A 25,199-nucleotide genomic window follows, 5' to 3' on the forward strand; every position below is an offset into this window, starting at 1 on the left:
GTGAGTACATCCCAAATGGCACCCTATTACCTACTGTATATAGGGCACTACTATTGACCAGGGCCCATAAGGCTTTGGCCAAAAGTAGTGCACTACGTAGGGAATAGGATACAATTTGGGACTGTCTGCGCTTTCTGTCACAGGACGGAGAGTTGATCCCCTTAAGAAAGATAATGTATTGAGTTTCAGAGGAGAAGAAATGCAATTGGTTTTTTAATGGAATCTTTAAGTATTAAAATTGTATTTTCAGTAGATTGTAACCTGTCTGCTGCTGTCTGAATATAGAAACAAGGAGACAGAGCAGTCTGTGGTGAAATGCTTCTGTACAAGATGTTTTCTTGTTTTCAATATATTTTGTCAGCAATCAGTACCGTTATATCAGTACCATGATATCAATACCAGGATATAGTACCATGATAACAGTACCAGATCTATAGTCTACATATTACATAGAGAAGAGACCAGATCTATAGTCTACATATTACATAGAGGAGAGACCAGATCTATAGTCTACATATTACATAGAGAGACCAGATCTATAGTCTACATATTACATGGAGAAGAGACCAGATCTATAGTCTACATATTACATAGAGAAGAGACCAGATCTATAGTCTATATATTACATAGAGAGACCAGATCTATAGTCTACATATTACATAGAGAGACCAGATCTATAGTCTGCATATTACATAGAGACCAGATCTATAGTCTGCATATTACATAGAGACCAGATCTATAGTCTACATATTACATAGATACCAGATCTATAGTCTAAATATTACATAGAGAAGAGACCAGATCTATAGTCTACATATTACATGGAGAGACCAGATCTATAGTCTACATATTACATAGAGAGACCAGATCTATAGTCTACATATTACATAGAGAGACCAGATCTATAGTCTACATATTACATAGAGACCAGATCTATAGTCTACATATTACATAGAGAAGAGACCAGATCTATAGTCTACATATTACATAGAGAAGAGACCAGATCTATAGTCTACATATTACATAGAGAAGAGACCAGATCTATAGTCTACATATTACATAGAGAAGAGACCAGATCTATAGTCTACATATTACATAGAGAGACCAGATCTGTAGTCTACATATTACATAGAGAGACCAGATCTATAGTCTACATATTACATAGAGAAGAGACCAGATCTATAGTCTACATATTACATAGAGACCAGATCTATAATCTACATATTACATAGAGAGACCAGATCTATAGTCTACATATTACATAGAGAAGAGACCAGATCTATAGTCTACATATTACATAGAGAGAGACCAGATCTATAGTCTACATATTACATAGAGAGACCAGATCTATAGTCTACATATTACATAGAGACCAGATCTATAGTCTACATATTACATAGAGAGACCAGATCTATAGTCTACATATTACATAGAGAGACCAGATCTATAGTCTACATATTACATAGAAACCAGATCTATAGTCTACATATTACATAGAGAGACCAGATCTATAGTCTACATATTACATAGAGAGACCAGATCTATAGTCTACATATTACATAGAGAGAGACCAGATCTATAGCCTACATATATCAGGAATCAAGGTAAGACCCAGATGCAGACACGTTGAATAGACAATGGTTTAATATTCCAACAGGGCCAGGCAATAGACAGGTCAAGGCAGGCAGAGGTCAGTAAACCAGAGGTGGGGCAATGATACCCGAAGGCAGGCAGGCTCAGGGTCAGGGTAGGCAGAGGTCAACATTTTCACATTTTAGTCATTTAGCAGATGTTTTTATCCAGAGTGACTTACAGTAGTGAATGCATACATTTCATACATTTTTTCTCCGTTCTGATCCCCCGTGGGAATCGAACCCACAACCCTGGCGTTGCTAACACCATGCTCTACCAACTGAGCCACACGGGACCAAGAGGCGGGGCAAAGGTACAGGTCGGCAGGCAGGCAGGCTCAGGGGCAGGCAGAGGGGTCAGGCAGGCGGGCTCAGAGTCGGAACAGGCAACGGTCAAAACCAGGAGGGCGAGAAAAAGAGACTGGGAAAAGCAGGAGCTGAGAACAAAAACGTTGGTTGACCTGACAAACAAGACGAACTGGGAATGGACAAACAGAGAACACAGGTATAAATACACAGGGGATAATGGGGAAGAAGGGCGACACCTGGAGGGGGTGGAGACAATCACAAGGACCGGTGAAACAGATCAGGGTGTGACAACATATTACATAGAGAGACCAGATCTATAGTGTACATATTACCTGGAGCGTTTGAGTCTATGGAATGTATTCTCCCTATACTGACCCCCTGATGTGATTGGGCTCTCGCTCATGTAAACATTTCCATGACACGATCACAGCATCCATTATTCATATATTTTTATGTACACTGAGTGTACAAAATATTACCAACACTCTCTTTCCATGACATTGACTGACCAGGTGAATCCAGGTGAAGCTATGATCCCTTATTGATGTCACTTGTTAAATCCACTTAAATCAGTGTAGATGAAGGGGAGGAGACAGGTTAAAGAAAGATTATTAAGCCTTGAGACCATTGAGACATGGATTGTGTGTGTGTGCTATTCAGACGGTTAATTAGCAAGACAAAATATTTCAATATTTAAGGATATGGTAATAGGTGCCAGGTGCACCGGTTTGTGTCAAGAACTGCAGTGCTGCTGGGTTTTTCACGCTCAACAGTTTCCCGTGTGTATCTAGAATGGTCAACCACCCAAAAGACATCTAGCCAACTGGACACAACTGTGGGAAGCATCAGAGTCAACACAGGCCATCATCCCTGTGGAACGCTTTCAACACCTTGTAGAGTCCATGCCCTGACGAATAGAGGAAGGTGTTCTTAAATGTAACTAAATGTAACTATGTGTGGCTAAATGTAACTAGGTGTAACTAAATGTAACTATATGTAATATAACATGTAATGTATGTAATCCTCTAAAGTAATTATACTGTGTCATAAACAATAACTACTATAACTACTAAAACAATATTTTATATGGTTAATTTCTTAATCAACAAAACTGTATGAATCAGGCTTGAAATGACTTATATTGTTTTCTAAATATGCTATAATCAATTTATTAAATGACTGACTATAATATTTAACCTTCCTTATAACTGTAAAATATATATTTGAATATTTAGTGTTAGACAAAATGTGTATATTTTCTAAAGGTCTCTCTTGATCAAAACGTCTGCTCCCATCGCTGTGAATGTCTCACAGAGCTCCAGCATGGCTTCCTGAACTCGTAGGAACTTGCCTTTCATATCATATTAATCTCTTCCTTCTACGACAATTAGAAAGTGTTTTCTGTTTACAATTCTTTTAGATTACTGGCTATAAATTTATCTCTGAATGTGCTAAAGTTACAAAACCACTCTGTCCTGTTGCGTTACAATCTAAAGATTCAGGCATATGTTTTGTTCGTGGCTGTGATGTAGGGTTCAGCCAGGACTTGATATACAGTCGGAAGAGCGAATTAAATTGTAGGAGGGACATCCCAGCATCAAGTGGTGTCAGATTTCACATCCTGCTTCACACAGGCAAAAGAGAGATTCTCCTGTGTCCTTGAGAATCAGGGCTACCGCTCAATGCAAACCATTTCCATCTACAGTCCACAGACCGATTTCGACCCGGAAATGTTGGTTGGAACGGTTATCAGAACCACGCCGGTCCCCTAAACAGGGGATTTTACATCAAAGGGGTTTTAATGTTTTGTACACTCAGTGTATATGCTTTCTTAGCATTCAATACCAGTTTTTAGGCATTTCCTTACTAACACAATGGTGCTGATTGGGTAAGCAGCATCTCCTCTTAGTGTGTAAAACACTAACACGACCCCGTTCCTCAAAGTTTACAGCAGGGGCACAGGAGACTGCAGCTCCTCCTGAATTATTTAGCATTATGTAAAAAGGTTTTCCAATGCAGTGACTCAACGACAGTATGGCGTGGGACCTTTAATAGGAGTGTGTGTGTGTGTGTGTGTGTGTGTGTGTGTGTGTGTGTGTGTGTGTGTGTGTGTGTGTGTGTGTGTGTGTGTGTGTGTGTGTGTGTGTGTGTGTGCGCGTGTGCGTGTGTGTGTATGTGAGTGTGAAATCCATCGCTGAGAACACAGTGATATACAGTACCATTGCTCACTATAACAACCCACTTGTGTTGTGAGTTCTGCTGAATTTTTTATGGACAAATTACAACCTTTCTGCTTCATCATCTGTTTACACAAAGCTGTGAGGCTGCAGGGTGATTTGAATCAAGCATGGTGAAGCCCAAGTTCGCTGTGCAGCTGCAGGGTGATATGAATCAAGGATGGTGAAGCCCACGATCGCCGTGAGGCTGCAGGGTGATATGAATCCAGCATGGTGAAGCCCATCAACGCTGTTTGGCTGCAGGGTGATATGAATCCAGCATGGTGAAGTCCAACAGTTCTGTGAAGATGCAGGGGGATATGGATCATGGTGAAGTTTCAGTAGTAAGAGGATAGAAAATATTCTCCATTGTATTTACACAGGGACAGACTAGAAGGAAGTGGATCTTTGTCCCAAATGGCACCTTATTCCCTACATAGTGCACCATATAGGGAATAGGGTGACATAGTAGTGCACTATATAGGGAATAGGGTGCCATAGTAGTGCACTATGTAGTGAATAGGGTGCCATAGTAGTGGACTATGTAGTGAATAGGGTGCCATTTGGAACCCACACCTTGGTCTTCTTCTTCCTCTGTATTCTGGACACATTCAAATGTCATCTGTTGTGACATCATTCTACATATTGTGATGTTCTGATGGTGTTACAGTTGAATGGAGACAGGGGTAACATATTGTGATGGTGTTACAGCTGAATGGAGACAGGGGTAACATATTGTGATGTTCTGATGGTGTTACAGCTGAATGGAGACGGGGTAACATATTGTGATGGTGTTACAGCTGAATGGAGACAGGGGTAACGTATTGTGATGGTGTTACAGCTGAATGGAGACAGGGGTAACATATTGTGATGGTGTTACATCTGAATGGAGACAGGGGTAACATATTGTGATGGTGTTACAGCTGAATGGAGACAGGGGTAACATATTGTGATGGTCTGATGGTGTTACAGCTGAATGGAGACGGGGTAACATATTGTGATGGTGTTACAGCTGAATGGAGACAGGGGTAACGTGTTGTGATGGTGTTACAGCTGATTGGAGACAGGGGTAACATATTGTGATGGTGTTACAGCTGAATGGAGACAGGGGTAACATATTGTGATGTTCTGATGGTGTTACAGCTGAATGGAGACAGGGGTAACATATTGTGATGGTGTTACAGCTGAATGGAGACAGGGGTAACATATTGAGATGGTGTTACAGCTGAATGGAGACAGGGGTAACATATTGTGATGTTCTGATGGTGTTACAGCTGAATGGAGACGGGGTAACATATTGTGATGGTGTTACAGCTGAATGGAGACAGGGGTAAAATATTGTGATGGTGTTACAGCTGAATGGAGACAGGGGTAACATATTGTGATGGTGTTACAGCTGAATGGAGACAGGGGTAACATATTGTGATGGTGTTACAGCTGAATGGAGACAGGGGTAACATATTGTGATGGTGTGACAGCTGTTCTGATATCCAGAAGCTATTTTTGGTAACATGAGCCTGCAGCAACAACAACATGTACAAAATAAGTTACAAACAATGTAAAAAAAACAGACAAAATATCAGAATTGGTTAGGAGCTGGTAAAATGGCAGCCATTCCTTCTTATGTCATTTTTACACCAGTAATACAGTCATGCAGGGTTTCACCAGTGGTAGTAGGAAGCTACTGAGTTTCTTCAATAAAGAAAAAGTAAAAGCTTGTTAGAAGGATGAGGTAGTTTAAACCAATCAGTCAGGTAGTTTAAACCAATCAATCAGGTAGTTTAAACCAATCAATCAATCAATGAGGTAGTTTAACCAATCAGTCAGGTAGTTTAAACCAATCAATCAGGTAGTTTAAACCAATCAATCAATCAATGAGGTAGTTTAACCAATCAGTCAGGTAGTTTAAACCAATCAATCAGGTAGTTTAAACCAATCAATCAATCAATGAGGTAGTTTAACCAATCAGTCAGGTAGTTTAAACCAATCAATCAGGTAGTTTAAACCAATCAATCAATCAATGAGGTAGTTTAACCAATCAGTCAGGTAGTTTAAACCAATCAATCAGGTAGTTTAAACCAATCAATCAGGTAGTTTAAACCAATCAATCAATCAGGTAGTTTAAACCAATCAATCAATCAATGAGGTAGTTTAACCAATCAGTCAGGTAGTTTAAACCAATCAATCAATCAGGTAGTTTAAACCAATCAATCAATCAATGAGGTAGTTTAACCAATCAGTCAGGTAGTTTAAACCAATCAATCAGGTAGTTTAAACCAATCAATCAATCAGGTAGTTTAAACCAATCAATCAATCAATGAGGTAGTTTAACCAATCAATCAATCGGGTAGTGTAAACCAATCAATCAATCAATCGGCTAGTTTAAACCAATCAATCAATCAGGTAGTTTGAACCAATCAATCAATCAGGTAGTTTAAACCAATCAATCAATCAATGAGGTAGTTTAAACCAATCAATCAATCAGGTAGTTTAAACCAATCAATCAATCAATGAGGTAGTTTAACCAATCAATCAGGTAGTGTAAACCAATCAATCAATCAATCGGGTAGTTTAAACCAATCAATCAATCAGGTAGTTTGAACCAATCAATCAATCAAGTAGTTTAAACCAATCAGTCAGTCAGGTAGTTTAAACCAATCAATCAATCAATCAATCAGGAAGCTTAAACCAATCAATCAATCAGGTAGTTTAAACCAATCAATCAATCAATGAGGTAGTTTAACCAATCAATCAATCAGGTAGTGTAAACCAATCAATCAATCAATCGGGTAGTTTAAACCAATCAATCAATCAGGTAGTTTGAACCAATCAATCAATCAGGTAGTTTAAACCAATCAATCAGTCAGGTAGTTTAAACCAATCAATCAATCAATCAGGAAGTTTAAACCAATCAATCAATCAGGTAGTTTAAACCAATCAATCAATCAATCAGGTAGTTTAAACCAATCAATCAATCAGGCAGTGTAAACCAATCAATCAATCAATCGGGTAGTTTAAACCAATCGAATAAATCAATCAGGTAGTTTAAACCAATCAATCAGGTCGTTTAAACCCTTTTTAGACTTTGATGACCTTTTCTAAAAGGAAGTTTCTGGCTTTCAGAGAAGTAGATTATTGACATATGTCAGAGACTCTATAAGCCGTAGACAGCACTCAGAGATGGTGTCCCTATGGGCTCTGGTCAAATGTAATGCACTCTATAGGGAATAGGGTTAACCTGGCTACCCATAACTCCGACCAACTGACGCTTCTTATTCACCATCAGTCTGGATTAGCCTTCCTCCCTGATGATTTATACAATGGCAACACATTCTGACCGTTCTGATTGGTCCTAGAAATCGATGGGTTGGACCAGAGCTGGCGTATATATTATGACGTCATCAACTTTGATTCTCTGATTGGTTAGATTTGTTAGAGACCATCAATCGCTGATAAACAAAAAATAATAATAAATGTACAATGCCCCTCATTTGGAAATTCATAGAAACGACTTCTAGGACGACAGTGTCAGACAGAATGTATATAGAGATCAATAGAACGGTGGAATTAAATTCAGGGTGAGTCGTCAGCCAGTAATAGGGGTACGATTTGGGAGGCTGCCACATTATTCTATGAGCCTTACCACTCAGTGTCCAGTCCTGACTGAGGAGGAGGTTTTCACACGTCCATTTAAGTTAGAGTGATTGTTTGGAGATAAACTGTTTGTGCAGTGGGGGAAGAATCTACTAGCGATGGATGGTAAAAAGGGTTTCTGGAGGCTGGCACTTACTGCCAGGACTAGTTGTTTTGAGGATATCTCTTTTATTCATCCTCTGTTTAGGAGACCTGCCAAGAACACACCAAATCCCTTACAGGGAGTCTCTCTCTGTTCAGAAGACCTGCCAAGAACACACCAAATCCCTTACAGGGAGTCTCTCTCTGTTTAGGAGACCTGCCAAGATTACACCAAATCCCTTACAGGGAGGCTCTCTCTGTTTAGGAGACCTGCCAAGAACACACCAAATCCCTTACAGGGAGTCTCTCTCTGTTTAGGAGACCTGCCAAGAACACACCAAATCCCTTACAGGGAGTCTCTCTCTGTTTAGGAGACCTGCCAAGATTACACCAAATCCCTTACAGGGAGGCTCTCTCTGTTCAGGGGACCTGCCAATACTGCCTCAGCGGCATAACATTTTATTAACAACACTTGACAACACTTGATTTAGCCTACATCATCATCAATAGTCAGTCTGGTTGGCTGATATGTTCAGCAGAGAGACACAGAAAGACATTGTTATGGTTGGATGATATGTTCAGCAGAGAGACAGAAAGACATCGTTATGGTTGACTGATATGATCAGCAGAGAGAGACAGAAAGACATCGTTATGGTTGGCTGATATGTTCAGCAGAGAGACAGAAAGACATCGGTCTGGTTGGCTGATATGTTCAGCAGAGAGAGACAGAAAGACATCGTTATGGTTGACTGATATGATCAGCAGAGAGAGACAGAAAGACATCGTTATGGTTGGCTGATATGATCAGCAGAGAGAGACAGAAAGACATCGTTATGGTTGACTGATATGATCAGCAGAGAGAGACAGAAAGACATCGTTATGGTTGGCTGATATGTTCAGCAGAGAGACAGAAAGACATCGGTCTGGTTGGATGATATGTTCAGCAGAGAGACAGAAAGACATCGGTCTGGTTGGCTGATATGTTCAGCAGAGAGACAGAAAGACATTGGTCTGGTTGGCTGATATGTTCAGCAGAGAGACACAGAAAGACATCGGTCTGGTTGACTGATATGTTCAGCAGAGAGACAGAAAGACATCGGTCTGGTTGGCTGATATGTTCAGCAGAGAGAGACAGAAAGACATTGTTATGGTTGACATATGTTCAGCAGAGGGAGACAGAAAGACATCGGACTCAAATGATGTCAATTAGCCTATCAGAAGCTTCTAAAGCCATGACATCATTTTCTGGAATTTTCCAAACTGTTTAAAGGCACAGTCGACTTAGTGTATGTAAACTTCTGACCCACTGGAATTATGATACAGTGAATTATTATTGAAATAATCTGTCTGTAAACAATTGTTGGAAAAATTACTTGTGTCATGCATAAAGTAGATGTCCTAACTGACTTGCCAAAACTATAGTTTGTTAACAAGACATGTGTGGAGTGGTTGAAAAACGAGTTTTAATGACTCCAACCTAAGTGTATGTAAACTTCCGACTTTAACTGTATATGTATACGTTTTCGCTACAGAGGCATTTGGCTTTATGGAATTTGGGGGAATTTTGAGTTATAAATTATGAAAGGAATGTATTTTTTTCAGGTGGGTGAGGTACTAGCTAGCTGACTGATCGTTGAGTAAGAGCCATGCCATAATCTGAGCAGGCACTTTAGTCGAGGTACTATGTCGTGCAAAGAGAGAGCATAAATAGATTTGACCTTATTACTATTGTTTTAATAGCTTTAGAGGAGAAGTCTCATAGAAACGTGCATATTATGGTAAAATATCAGGGTATTTCTCAGTGTGATATACACTCCAGGTCAGTTAACACACCGTTTCATCTGTATCCTACACTTCAAAGCTATAACTGTAACATTGGAAGAGAAAAAAAAGGAAATGAAAAATGCAGAATTGATCTCGTGTTCTGTAACAGTGAATATACCGCAGGATTCTTTCCGAGGCAGTCAGTGGAGCGCATTGACGTTCCATCCAGGATATTCTCCTGTTTCAGTCTTTTCATTTTCTGCACTTAATCTCCCTTTCAAGAGTTGATGAAAATAGACTTTGCCACCTTTGTGATTTCCTTTACGCTGGTTAGAAAAGGTGATGGCTTTAGCTTTTGAAATCCCTACAGCTCGTCATCCTTCCCATTGGAGTAATTTTCCTGGAGTGTCACTTCTGGCAGGCGAAAGATTGCTGCTCTAAATCTGCACCCCCAAACGGCACCCTATTCCCTATATAATACACTACTTTTGACCAGGACGGATAGGGTGCTCTGGTGGCCATAATGGGGTGCCATTTGGGACTGGCTCTAAATTCATCTGCATTGAGGGCTGATGTGAGTGAGTATGTGTGACATTACACAGCCTGTCTTCAGTGTGAGTTCCTGAAACCCCTGTGATACCCCAGTCTACACCACTATCTGACCCAACCGATTGTAGAGGAGAGGAGAGGAGAAGGAGGGGAGAGGAGGAGAACAGGAGAGGGGAGGAAAGGAGAGGAGGGGAGGAAAGGAGAGGAGAACTGGAGAGGAGAGGAAAGGAAAGGAGGGGAGAGGAGAACTGGAGAGGAGAGGAGAGGAGAACTGGAGAGGGGAGGAAAGGAGAGGAGAACTGGAGAGGAGAGGAAAGGAAAGGAGGGGAGAGGAGAACTGGAGAGGAGAGGAGAGGAGAGGAGAGGAGAGGAGAACTGGAGAGGGGAGGAAAGGAGAGGAGGGGAGGGGAGAAAAGAACTAGAGAGGAGAGGAGAGGAGAGGAGAGGAGAGGAGAGGAGAGGAGAGGAGAGGAGAGGAGAGGAGAGGAGAGGAAAGGAGAGGAGAGGAGAGGAGAGGAAAGGCCCACTTGTTCTCTTCTCACCACCAGCTGAAGTCTTCTCTCTATCTATTACTGTCTTCCACTGGAGAACAGGCCTCACTCTCTCCCCCCGAGACCGCACCATCAGAAGACTGTAGCTCATTAATACTTAAAGATTGTCTGTGCTGCTGTTTTCACCCCTCAGATTGTTATACTGTGAGGAGAGTACTGTAGCTCCAGTCTTGATGAGATTCAATCATTAAAGAGAAAAGATACTTTGGTCATTTCTCTCTGCAGATACTCTCTCTATGCTCAACGGACTGCAGATATATCAATGCGGATAGACAGATAATAACTACTCTGAATATGTACATGTTGATGGAATGGATTTGTCATAGAAATCAGGTATTGTGTGTTGAAAAACCACTTGTATAAACAGAAACTGAACAGTATACATGGAGGAGTCTCTTTACTAGCAATTATCACCTTGTTGAGCCTCTGTGCAGTATACATGGAGCTGGCTCTAGTCTAGTGGTTAGAGCAGGTAGCCTAGTGGTTAGAGCAGGTAGCCTTGTGGTTAGAGCCAGGTAGCTTAGTGGTTAGAGCAGGTAGCCAAGTGGTTAGAGCCAGGTAGCCTAGTGGTTAGATCCAAGTAGCCTAGTGGTTAGAACAGTTAGCCTTGTGGTTAGAGCAGGTAGCCTAGTGGTTAGAGCAGGTAGCCTAGTGGTTAGAGCCAGGTAACCTAGTGGTTAGAACAGTTAGCCTTGTGGTTAGAGCAGGTAGCCTAGTGGTTAGAGCAGGTAGCCTAGTGGTTAGAGCAGGTAGCCTTGTGGTTAGAGCAGGTAGCCTAGTGGTTAGAGCAGGTAGCCTAGTGGTTAGAGCAGGTAACCTAGTGGTTAGAGCCAGGTAGCCTAGTGGTTAGAGCAGGTAGCCTAGTGGTTAGAGCCAGGTAGCTTAGTGGTTAGAGCAGGTAGCCTTGTGGTTAGAGCCAGGTAGCTTAGTGGTTAGAGCAGGTAGCCAAGTGGTTAGAGCCAGGTAGCCTAGTGGTTAGATCCAAGTAGCCTAGTGGTTAGAACAGTTAGCCTTGTGGTTAGAGCAGGTAGCCTAGTGGTTAGAGCAGGTAGCCTAGTGGTTAGAGCAGGTAGCCTAGTGGTTAGAGCCAGGTAGCCTAGTGGTTAGAGCAGGTAGCCTAGTGGTTAGATCCAGGTAGCCTAGTGGTTAGAGCAGGTAGCCTAGTGGTTATATCCAGGTAGCCTAGTGGTTAGATCCAGGTAGTCTAGTGGTTAGAGCAGGTAGCCTAGTGGTTAGATCCAGGTAGCCTAGTGGTTAGAGCAGGTAGTCTAGTGGTTAGAGCAGGTAGCCTAGTGGTTAGAGCAGGTAGCCTAGTGGTTAGAGTGTTGGGCCAGTAACTGAAAGGTTGCTGGGTCAAAGCCCCGAGCTGACAAAGTAAAACTCTGTCGTCCTGCCCCTGAGCAAGGCAGTTACCCACTGTTCCCCGGTTGTACAACTGACTAGGTTTCCCCCTTTCCTAATTATCACCTTGTTTAGTAAAGGAGCCTCTGGTAGTCTGTCCATAACACTCATCATCACCGCTTGTATTGTACTGCGTTTATCTGTGACTTAGTTTTAACGTGTGATATTATGCACCACGAGGTCTGGAGTGAGACATTATAGGGGACCTGCATAGTGATTTTTCTTTAGTATGTGATCAGTCAAGTAAGAAACTGCTTTCGAGGCTGAACATCTGGAATCACTTATCCTAAAATAGGAAAGATCTTTCCCAGTTCCCAGAGAGGGTTCATGGTTGGTTCATGATGGGGGAACGACTTGAAATAGATCTCCTAAAGTCAATGGGTTTAGCGTGAGATTTCAGATATAAGCCATTCACTCCTATGACAAGCAAGTCAACCACTGAGAAAGACAGAGACAGAGACAGAGGTATAGTAGTATTGAAACAGACAGAGACAGAAGTATAGTAGTATTGAAACAGACAGAGACAGAGATATAGTAGTATTGAAACAGACAGAGACAGAAGTATAGTAGTATTGAAACAGACAGAGACAGAGACAGAAGTATAGTAGTATTGAAACAGACAGAGACAGAGATATAGTAGTATTGAAACAGACAGAGACAGAAGTATAGTAGTATGGAAACAGACAGAGACAGAGACAGAAGTATAGTAGTATTGAAACAGACAGAGACAGAGACAGAGATATAGTAGTATTGAAACAGACAGAGACAGAGGTATAGTAGTATTGAAACAGACAGAGACAGAGGTATAGTAGTATTGAAACAGACAGAGACAGAGACAGAGGTATAGTAGTATTGAAACAGACAGAGACAGAGATATAGTAGTTTTGAAACAGACAGAGACAGAGGTATAGTAGTATTGAAACAGACAGAGACAGAGACAGAGGTGTAGTAGTATTGAAACAGACAGAGACAGAGATATAGTAGTTTTGAAACAGACAGAGACAGAGGTATAGTAGTATTGAAACAGACAGAGACAGAGGTATAGTAGTATTGAAACAGACAGAGACAGAGACAGAGGTATAGTAGTATTGAAACAGACAGAGACAGAGACAGAGGTGTAGTAGTATTGAAACAGACAGAGACAGAGATATAGTAGTTTTGAAACAGACAGAGACAGAGGTGTAGTAGTATTGAAACAGACAGAGACAGAGGTATAGTAGTATTGAAACGGACAGAGGTATAGTAGTATTGAAACAGACAGACAGAGGTGTAGTAGTATTGAAACAGACAGAGACAGAGGTATAGTAGTATTGAAACAGACAGAGACAGAGGTATAGTAGTATTGAAACAGGCAGAGACAGAGGTATAGTAGTATTGAAACAGACAGAGACAGAGGTATTGCAGTGATGAAAGAGACAGAGACAGAGGTATAGCAGTGATGAAACAGACAGAGACAGAGGTATAGCAGTGATGAAACAGATTTCTGAAAACTTCCATTTTGTTTCTCATCAAATCATTTAAATGTAAATATCACTCTTCCTTTATTGGCAGGTTGATATCTTTCCCACTTCATACAACGGGTGGGTCTAATCCTGAATGCCGATTGGTTAAAACCGCATTCCAGACGGTGTCTATTCCACAAGTTACCACCGGCTAAATCTATGACATTAAAATGCCTATTTTCTCTGTTCCATCTGACTGCGCAATCCACTGTCTCATCAGCCCAGCCAGGCAATTTATAAACTTGATCTCCACTATAAAAGCATCTAGACATTATCTCACATTTCTTTAAGAATAATATTTAGTTTTCAACAGCAGAGATTTGTATAAACGTTGCTGTCTATCTTTCTGACATTTACAACATTGTTTCATATTCAAATTCAATCTCCAGCTGTCCAATAGTAATGAAAGTGTTGGGAGTCGGGACGAGACAGACAGACAGGCAGACAGGCAGCGTTTCTCAGCCAGTCGAAATCATGAACCAGCTGGCATCGTTTGTATGGATAATCAGTGCCTTCGGAAAGTATTCAGACCCATTGACTTTTTCCACATTTTGTTACGTTATAGCCTTATTTTAAAATGGATAAAAAAAAAAAAATCCTCATCAATTTACACACAATACACCATAATGACTAAGCAAAAACGTGTTTTTGGAAGTTGTTGCTAATTTATCAAACTTTTTTAAATGAAATATTACATTTACATAAGTATTCCGACCCTTTACTAAGTACTTTGTTGAAGCACCTTTGGCAGTGATTACAGCATCAAGTCTTCTTGGGTATGACGCTACAAGCTTGGCACACCTGTATTTGGGGAGTTTTCCCCATTCTTCTCTGCAGATCCTCTCAAGCTCTGTCAGGTTGGATGGGAAGTGTTGCTGCACAGCTATTTTCAGGTCTCTCCAGAGATGTTCGATCGGGTTCAAGTCCGGGCTCTGGCTGGGCCACTCAAGGACATTCAGAGACTTGTCCCAAAGCCACTCCTATGTTGTTTTGGCTGTGTGCTTAGGGTCATTGTCCTGTTGGAAGGTGAACCTTCACCACAGTCTGAGGTCCTGAGCAGGTTTTCATCATGTATCTCTCTGTACTTTGCTCCGTTCATCTTTGCCTCGATCCTGACTAGTCTCCCAGTCCCTGCTGCTGAAAAACATCCCCACAGCATGATGCTGCCACCACCATGCTTCACCGTAGGGATGGTGCCAGGTTTCCTCCAGACGTGACGCTTGGCATTTAGGCTAAATAGTTCCATCTTGGTTACATCAGACCAGAGCATCTTGTTTCTCATGGTCTGAGAGTCTTTAGGTGCCTTTTGGCAAACTCCAAGCAGGCTGTCATGTGCCTTTTACTGAGGAGTGGCTTCAGTCTGGCCACTCTACCATAAAAGCCTGATTGGTGGAGTGCTGGAAGGTTCTCCCTTCTCCACAGAGGAACTCTGGAGATCTGTCAGAGTGACCATTGGGTTCTTGGTCACCTCCCTGAACAAGGCCCTTCTCCCCCGATTGCTCAGTTTGGCTGTGCAGCCAGCTCCAAGTAGAGTCTTGTTGGTTTCAAACTTCTTCCATTTAAGAATGATGGAGGCCACTGTGTTCTTGAGGATCTTCAATGCTGCAAAAAATGTGGTACACTTCTCTAGATCTGTGCCTTGACACAATCCTGTCTCGGAGTGCTACGGACAATTCCTTCAACCTAATGGCTTGGTTTTTGCTCTGACACACACTGTCAACTGTGGGACCTTATATAGACAGGTGTGTGCCTTTCCAAATCATGTCCATTCTTTTGAATGTACCACAGATGGACTCCAATCAAGTTGTAGAAACATCTCAAGGATGATCAATGGACACAGGATGCACCTGAGCTCATTTTCAAGTCTCATAGCAAAATGTCTGAATACTTATGAAATTAAGGTATTTCTGTTTTTTATTTTCAATAAATTTGCAAACATTTCTAAAAACCTGTTTTTTCTTTCTCATTATGGGGTATTGTGTGTAGATTGCTGATGATTTGTATTTATTTAATCTATTTTAGAATAAGGCTGTAGCGTAACAAAATGTGGAAAAAGTCATGGGTCTGAATACTTTCCAAAGGCACTGTACAAAGAAATGTCATTTGAAAAAGTGATTGTGTTAGCTGTGTTGTTGGATAGCTCCTCTGAACAACAGTGTCCTGACGAGAGAGCACATTTTCTATGCCAAGAAAAATCGCGTCTCATTAGCTCATTGTTATGGATGTATCCAAATAAATGTCACTAGAAAACAGCTTAAACAAATACAAATGTGATTACTGATGTTTTTCTGGCTGCGCTGTTGACATGATTGTAAGTTAGCCGTAGTTGGCTAGCAAGCGAAGGATAATAACATTGCCAGCCAGTATGGAAATGGAACTTTTAAAACATCCATAGATGCAGATCAAAAAGACTGAACGACTGGGTCGCGTCTCTGGTAACCGAACCGATAGAGCGGACTATATCTTGTGGAAGGATGAAATAGTATGACTAGATTCAAACAAAAAAAGATTTTAATAAAAATATGTCAGTCGTTATTTGAATATATTGTTAAAAGGGATGCCCTCGAAGCCAGTGTTTCATCTCGGGCCTAACAACACCCGTGCCAATATATATCCTCCCAACACCGGCTTCTCCGGCCTAACAACACCCGTGCCAATATATATCCTCCCAACACCGGCTTCTCCGGCCTAACAACACCCGTGCCAATATATATTCTCCCAACACCGGCTTCTCCGGCCTAACAACACCCGTGCCAATATATATCCTCCCAACACCGGCTTCTCCGGCCTAACAACACCCGTGCCAATATATATCCTCCCAACACCGGCTTCTCAGACACTATCACTTAAGTCTTAGTCCCATATGGTACCCTATTCCTTATATAGGCTACTACCCATAACGCAGGCTACTACCCATAAGGCATGGTACTACCCATAAGGCATGGTACTACCCATAAGGCTCTATTCAAAGGTAGTACCGTTTGGAACTCACCCTGCCAGTTGCTTTTACAGAGTGTTACTTTAAAGTGAAAATGTCACTTTATAAATCGATGTGCATACTGTACCATCAAACGTTGCCCAAAAATGTTTGTACCATGTTTTGTGCTGCTACCACGTTGTGGTGCTTCCATATTGTGTTGCTACCATGTTGTTGTTATGTTGTGTTGCTACCATGCTGTGTGATCATGTGTTGCAGCCATGCTATGTTGTTGTCTTAGGTCTCTCTTTATGTTGTGCTGTGGTGATCTTGTCGTGATGTGTGTTTTGTCCTATTTTTTTTTATCCCAGCCTCCGTCCTCCCAGGAGGCCTTTTGACTTTTGGTAGGCCGCCATTGTAAATAAGAATTTCTTCTTAACTGATTTGCCTAGCTAAATACCCTTGACAAGCATTTCACTACACCCGCAATAACATCTGCTAAACATGTGTATGTGACCAATAACATCTGATAAACATGTGTATGTGACCAATAACATCTGATAAAAAAATGTGTATGTAACCAATAACATCTGTTAAACATGTGACTGTGACCAATAACATCTGATAAAAATGTGTATGTAACCAATAACATCTGATAAACATGTGTATGTGACCAATAACATCTGCTAAACATGTGAATGTGACCAATAACATCTGATAAAAAATGTGTATGTAACTAATAACATCTGATAAAAAATGTGTATGTAACCATTAACATCTGTTAAACATGTGAATGTGACCAATAAAATTAGATTTGATTTGAAATAAATGTAAAAAAAAAAAATTAAAAAAAAAAGAAGAATAAAAACAATTTGACATTTGGAAGAAGCTTTAAGCGGTGGAGCAATAGCACCTCATGCATGGTACTCCAACACACAGATAGGAGATGATTCCTATGGTCTTCTTGGTATCACTCAAGGAATTGCATTGATTCAATACTTCAACGTAGGAAATAAACATTGATAGACAATCATTGCAACTGATCATTCTCAAATAACAATTGACAACATTGTTCTCAAATGCAGACTTGACAGTGCTTTGTGAAAACAATTCATATTGTTTTTTCAATGTCATTAATAAACCTGCTAGTGAAGTATGTAAGTAAGTAGCCTTGGCTTGTGTGAACATAGGAGAAGGATCTAATCTCCTGTTTCTGTAGTGTGGACCAGAACATCTCATAGGCTCCTATCTCCTGTTTCTGTAGTGTGGACCAGAACAGCTCATAGGAATATATCTCCTGTTTCTGTAGTGTGGACCAGAACAGCTCATAGGAGTCTATCTCCTGTTTCTGTAGTGTGGACCAGAACATCTCATAGGAGTCTATCTCCTGTTTCTGTAGTGTGGACCAGAACATATCATAGGAGTCTATCTCTTGTTTCTGTATTGTGGACCAGAACAGCTCATAGGAGTCTATCTCCTGTTTCTGTAGTGTGGACCAGAACAGCTAATAGGAATCTATCTCCTGTTTCTGTATTGTGGACCAGAACAGCTCATAGGAGTCTATCTCATGTTTCTGTAGTGTGGACCAGAACAGCTCATAGGCTCCTATCTCCTGTTTCTGTAGTGTGGACCAGAACAGCTCATAGGAGTCTATCTCCTGTTTCTGTAGTGTGGACCAGAACATCTCATAGGAGTCTATCTCCTGTTTCTGTAGTGTGGACCAGAACAGCTAATAGGGTCCTATCTCCTGTTTCTGTAGTGTGAGACAAGTTAATGTACAAGTACACCCCAAACAGAGACCCCTCAGGTCCTATTTTTTCAGTCTTTGCTATGACTGTGCCGGGGATTGAATTCCCAACCTTCCAATCTCAGGGCGGACACTCTACCCACAACTTGGTAGTATACAACGGAGTATGTACAGTACAATGCTACAGGGAACACTGTTGTCCATTAGCTTGTTGCCAGACATCCACACTTTGATAGATTGTCTCCTAATGAAAATCAATTTCAACCCTGTAATGTTGACATTTTATCTCATCTCAGCATCACCAGCTGGGTAAGATAGAATCTGGCTTCAGCCCCCTGCCTCCTCATGCTGTTACCAGGTTACACTATGCTGTTCATTATGACCTAGAGATAACCAGGTTACACTATGCTGTTCATTATGATCTAGAGGTAACCAGGTTACACTATGCTGTTCATTATGATCTAGAGATAACCAGGTTACACTATGCTGTTCATTATGATCTAGAGGTAACCAGGTTACACTATGCTGTTCATTATGATCTAGAGATAACCAGGTTACACTATGCTGTTCATTATGATCTAGAGATAACCAGGTTACACTATGCTGTTCATTATGATCTAGAGGTAACCAGGTTACACTATGCTGTTCATTATGATCTAGAGATAACCAGGTTACACTATGCTGTTCATTATGATCTAGAGGTAACCAGGTTACACTATGCTGTTCATTATGATCTAGAGATAACCAGGTTACACTATGCTGTTCATTATGACCTAGAGGTAACCAGGTTACACTATGCTGTTCATTATGATCTAGAGATAACCAGGTTACACTATGCTGTTCATTATGATCTAGAGGTAACCAGGTTACACTATGCTGTTCATTATGATCTAGAGATAACCAGGTTACACTATGCTGTTCATTATGATCTAGAGGTAACCAGGTTACACTATGCTGTTCATTATGATCTAGAGATAACCAGGTTACACTATGCTGTTCATTATGATCTAGAGATAACCAGGTTACACTATGCTGTTCATTATGATCTAGAGGTAACCAGGTAACACTATGCTGTTCATTATGACCTAGAGATAACCAGGTTACACTATGCTGTTCATTATGATCTAGAGGTAACCAGGTAACACTATGCTGTTCATTATGATCTAGAGATAACCAGGTTACACTATGCTGTTCATTATGATCTAGAGGTAACCAGGTTACACTATGCTGTTCATTATGATCTAGAGGTAACCAGTATAGTGTGTTCTCCTGTCTGTGTAGAGTGTTCTCCTGTCTGTATAGAGTGGTCTCCTGTCTGTATAGAGTGTTCTCCTGTCTGTGCATTGTAAGTGAAACTGTGATATTCTGCTCAAAGTGTTCTCAATGTCTTGTATTGTGTGTGTGTGTGTGTTTGTGTGTGTGTGTGTGTGTGTGTGTGTGTGTGTGTGTGTGTGTGTGTGTGTGTGTGTGTGTGCGTGCGTGCGTGCGTGCGTGCGTGTGTGCGTGTGCTTGTGTGGTTGTAAAAGGTGGTAGACAGTGATTTAATACATTGCAGTTACGTTGTGCAGAGAGAATTTGTGGCAGTTGGCTTTGACCTGGTCCTTCACGTTAATAACCTCTGAGTGAATTGCATGTTACATTTTACTGTTGGAGTGGAGATAGATGACGAGGTGAGAACCAACATTAAATCCAGACTTCGTCCCAAATGGCACCCTATTACCTATACATTGCTCTGCTTTTGACCCGAGCCCTGAACAAGAGTAGTACACTAAATAGGGAATAGGGTGCCATTTGGGACGTAGCCGACTCGACGCCACAGACAGTTGACCTCACATCCTCTAGTGTCACAGGAGGTTAGTTCATGAAGTCTGTTGGGAAAGAACAGCATACCTTTTTCCTCCCATTATGAAAAGGTTACCCTACAGCACTGAGGAAGAACGTGACAGATTGTTAGAGAAGTCGGGTCAGGCATGATGGGTGAGAAATAGTACATGTTTAATAAAACCCCATGTTTAATAATACTACATGTTTAATAATACATACTCCATGTTTAATAATACTACATGTTTAATAAAACCCCATGTTTAATAATACTACATGTTTAATAAAACCCCATGTTTAATAATACTACATGTTTAATAATACATGATCCATGTTTAATAATACTACATGTTTAATAATACTACATGTTTAATAATACATACTACATGTTTAATAAAACCCCATGTTTAATAATACTACATGTTTAATAATACATACTCCATGTTTAATAATACTACATGTTTAACAAAACCCCATGTTTAATAATACTACATGTTTAATAATCCTACATGTTTAATAATACTACGTGTTTGATAATACTCCATGTTTAATAAAACCCCATGTTAAATAATATTACTTGTTTAATAATACTACATGTTTAATACTACTACATGTTTAATAATTGTACCTGTTTAATAATACTTCATGTTTAATAATACTACATGTTTAATAATAGTACACGTTTAATAATAATACATGTTTAATAATACTTAATAATACATACTCCTGTCACGTCCTGGCCAGTATAAGGGTTAATTAGTATTGTAGTTTGGTCAGGACGTGGCAGAGGGTATTTGTTTTATGTGGTTCAGGGTGGTGTGTTTGTTAAAAGGGTGTTTGATTTAGTATTTCTGGGGTTTTGGTTTATGGTCTAGGTTTATGTATTTCTATGTGGAGTCTAGTGAGTGTATTTCTATGGTTGATTAATTGGGGTTGGGACTCTCAATTGAAGGCAGGTGTTTTCTCTTTGCCTTTGATTGAGAGTCCCATATATTGGGGTGTGTTTGTGATTCGTGGGAGATTGTTCTGTGCTTAGCCTTGTGCCTAGCCAGACTGTTTTGTTGTTTGTGGTTTCGTTTTGTTGTTTTGGAATGTTCGTTTTGATTTAATAAATGTTCAAAATGAACAACCACATGCCTGCTGCGTTTTGGTCCTCCTTCACCGACGACAACCGTGACAACTCCATGTTTAATAATACGCCATGTCTAATAATACTCCATGTTTTAATAATTATACATGTTTAATAATAATACATGTTTAATAATACTTAATAATACATACTCCATGTTTAATAATACTTAATAATACATACTCCATGTTTAATAATACTACATGTTTAATAAGTATATATGTTTAAAAATAATACATGTTTAATAATACGCCATGTTTAATAATACTACATGTTTAATAATAATACATGTTTAATAATTATACATGTTTAATAATACATACTCCATGTTTAATAGTACATATTTATAGAATGTGGCCTTCGAGAAACCATGGTGGCCTTGGTGAAGCATGGTGGCCTTGGTGAAAACATGGTGGCCTTGGAGAATTCATGGTGGCCTTGGAAACCATGGTGGCCTTGGAGAAAACATGGTGGCCTTGGAGAAACCATGGTGGCCTTGGAGAAAACATGGTGGCCTTGGAGAAACCATGGTGGCCTTGGAGAAAACATGGTGGCCTTGGAGGAAACATGGTGGCCTTGGAGAAAACATGGTGGCCTTGGAGAAAACATGGTGGCCTTGGAGAAAACATGGTGGCCTTGGAGGAACCATGGTGGCCTTGGGGAAACCATGGTGGCCTTGGAGAAACCGGGTTGGCCTTGGAGAAATCATGGTGGCCTTGGTGGCCTTGGAAACCATGGGGACCTTGGAGAAACCATGGCGGCTCTTGGAGAAGCCATGTTGTGTGAGAAAGGTGTATGCTATGTCCAGATTATTATAGTACCTATATGGTCAGATTATTATAGTACCTATATGGTCAGATTATTATACTACCTATATAGTGAGATTATTATACTACCTATATAGTCAGATTATTATAATACCTATATAGTCAGATTATCATAGTACCTATATGGTCAGATTATTATACTACCTATATAGTCAGATTATCATAGTACCTATATGTCCAGATTATTATACTACCTATATGGTCAGATTATTATAGTACCTATATGGTCAGATTATTATAATACCTATATAGTCAGATTATTATACTACCTATATGGTCAGATTATTATAGTACCTATATGGTCAGATTATTATAGTACCTATATAGTCAGATTATTATAGTATCTATATGGTCATATTATTATAGTACCTATATGGTCAGATTATTATAGTACCTATATAGTCAGATTATTATAGTATCTATATGGTCATATTATTATAGTACCTATATGGTCAGATTATTATAGTACCTATATAGTCAGATTATCATAGTACCTATATGGTCAGATTATTATAGTACCTATATAGTCAGATTATTATACTACCTATATGGTCAGATTATTATAGTACCTAAATAGTCAGATTATCATAGTACCTATATGGTCAGATTATTATAGTACCTATATAGTCAGATTATCATAGTACCTATATGGTCAGATTATTATACTACCTATATGTCCAGATTATTATACTACCTATATGGTCAGATTATCATAGTACCTATATGGTCAGATTATTATACTACCTATATGGTCAGATTATTATAGTCCCTATATAGTCAGATTATTATACTACCTATATGGTCAAGCATGTTTGGTGAGAAAAGTGTTTTAGTGTTATACTTGAGTGTTTTGAGTCTTGTTTTCGTTTTACTCTGAATACCTGAGTGTATTGAGTCATCCTCATTTCTCCTGGGAACTACAAAATTATAATTATTAATTACTCACATGTCTCAGACACCAAGAACATAATTAAAAACATCACAGCGCGTTGGCTCAGAGTTGGTTTGCATCCCAAATGGCAATCTATTACCTATGTGGTGCACTACTTCTAGTGCACTAAGTAGTGCCCTATATAGGGAATAGGGTGCCATTTGGGACACCTCCCTTGAAATTAAAATGTAGCTATAACCAGTGATGTTACTGTAGTGAAAATAAGAGGGTCATTAATGAATGTAGTTGTAAAAGGTTTCCTACAGAGCAGATATCAGGTGTTTTGTTCATCATAAAAGAAGTGTTGAAAACAAGGGGGAAGTGGCTTCATGTTGGAATTGTGCTCTAAATGGCACCCTATTCCCTACATAGAGCACTACTTTTGACCAGAGGTCTATGGGACCTGGTCAAAGGTATTGCACTATATAGGGAATAGGGTCCCATTTGGGGGCGTAACCTTGGAATGTTAACCCATCAGCGGTGGAAGTGGGTTTAACCTAACCTGTCTTGGTAAAAAAAAAACATGTAAAAGCATTTCCATATGTATTGTTGACATCTGGTAGTGATGTGGTTGGTAGTTACAGGTAGTGATGTGGTTGGTAGTTAGATGTGGGTTGCTGTTGTGTTAGTGGGTAATTTGACAGCATGGTAAGATAATGGGGCATACACAGGGATGAATAGTTTAATTGTCATTAATTGTTTTTCAATCTGGCACTCAATACAGCAAGATGAGGAGCAAAGGAAGGATTCTAGGGTTTATTTCACTTTTCATCTCTTAGCTTGTACGCAGAAGGAATTATGTTGGTTTATTGATTGTGCAATTAGCAAAGAAAGACAAACTATAATGTTAGCTTTCAAAATGAAAAGGTTAATCGTTATTTTTGCCATCAATGCTTTATCTTGATCAAGACACACAATGACACATTCTGCAAATATACACACATGCTTGTGCACACACACACACACACACACACACACACACACACACACACACACACACACACACACACACACACACACACACACACACACACACACACACACACACTCCGGTGTTTGTTCAGAGAGCAGCTGGTGTGTGGTTATCCTCGGTGAATACAGATTGAGATTCCGTGCTTTGCTCCCTGATTCCTCAGAGAGGTGCATTCTGGGGGGCCAATCAGATCTCACTCCACGTCTCCGACACCCCTCCAAAGGTCGAGAAAACAAAAGAGCATGAAATTAATTAGAGAATTAGTTCATTCATTCATTATTAATGAGTATATTTGTGTGTGTGTGTACGCGTGTTTACACGTGCGTGTATGCTACCAAGGTAGAAAGTGTCAAACTGCATATCTGATTACAATAATTAGAGAGTAAATTGGTGCGTGGAGCGAGCCACCATGTTGATCTGGTTCAGGTGATGGTCATATTGTAACTCTAGAACCAGAACTCTAGCTGGTAGTCAGTGTACGTCCCCAATGGTACCCTGTTTCATATATAGTGCACTAGTTTTTTAACTAGGGTCCATAAGGCTCTGGTCAAAAGTAGTGCACTATACAGGGAATAGGACACCATTTGGGATGTACAGTATATGCGTCTGTTGTCATAAGTTAACAGACTTTGTTTTAGTTCAAGTTTGGTAGTCATATTTGGTAGAGTTCGGTGGAAAGGAAATCCATAATATTTATCCTTCTGCCTAGTTGCTAAGATACGGTTAGCTTGTCATTGGATAACTGTGGGTGCCATTTGGAATGCAATGTGAACGCAGTATGCCCCACTAACAGTTCCCATATACTCTTCTCCAGCAGGATCTCACACACTGCGTTCACATTGTAAATATGGTATTGAACTGCTCCTGTATATGCAGTGTATTTGGTGTATTCACATTTTGTTATGTTACAGCCTTATTATAAAATGGATTAAATAAATAAAAAATCCTCATCAACATTTTTTAAATGTTTGCAAATGTATAAAAATAGATAACAGAAAAAATTTTTGGCATAAGTATTCAGACCTTTTGCCATGAGACTCAACATTGAGTCAAAATTCCATTGATGATCCTTGAGATGTTTTTACAAGTTAATTGTAGTCCACCTGTGGTAAATTCAATTGATTGGACATGATTTGGAAAGGCACACACCTGTCTATATAAGGTCTCACAGTTGACAGTGCATGTCAGGATAAAAA

The 25,199-nt window shown here is 40.0% G+C and overlaps 1 protein-coding gene and 1 non-coding gene across 4 annotated transcripts in view; one reads left to right on the top strand and one right to left on the bottom strand.

The window, feature by feature from the left end:
• Positions 1 to 25,199, top strand: part of LOC115152709 (transcription elongation regulator 1-like protein) — a 194,348-nt gene that overhangs the window by 110,390 nt on the left and 58,759 nt on the right. The window lies entirely within an intron of this gene.
• Positions 1,854 to 1,929, bottom strand: trnaa-agc (transfer RNA alanine (anticodon AGC)). The gene has a single exon. It is a non-coding gene; the product is annotated as a tRNA-Ala (tRNA).

This window comes from Salmo trutta, chromosome 18 (genome assembly GCF_901001165.1).
Source record: "Salmo trutta chromosome 18, fSalTru1.1, whole genome shotgun sequence".
Lineage (NCBI taxonomy): Eukaryota > Metazoa > Chordata > Actinopteri > Salmoniformes > Salmonidae > Salmo > Salmo trutta.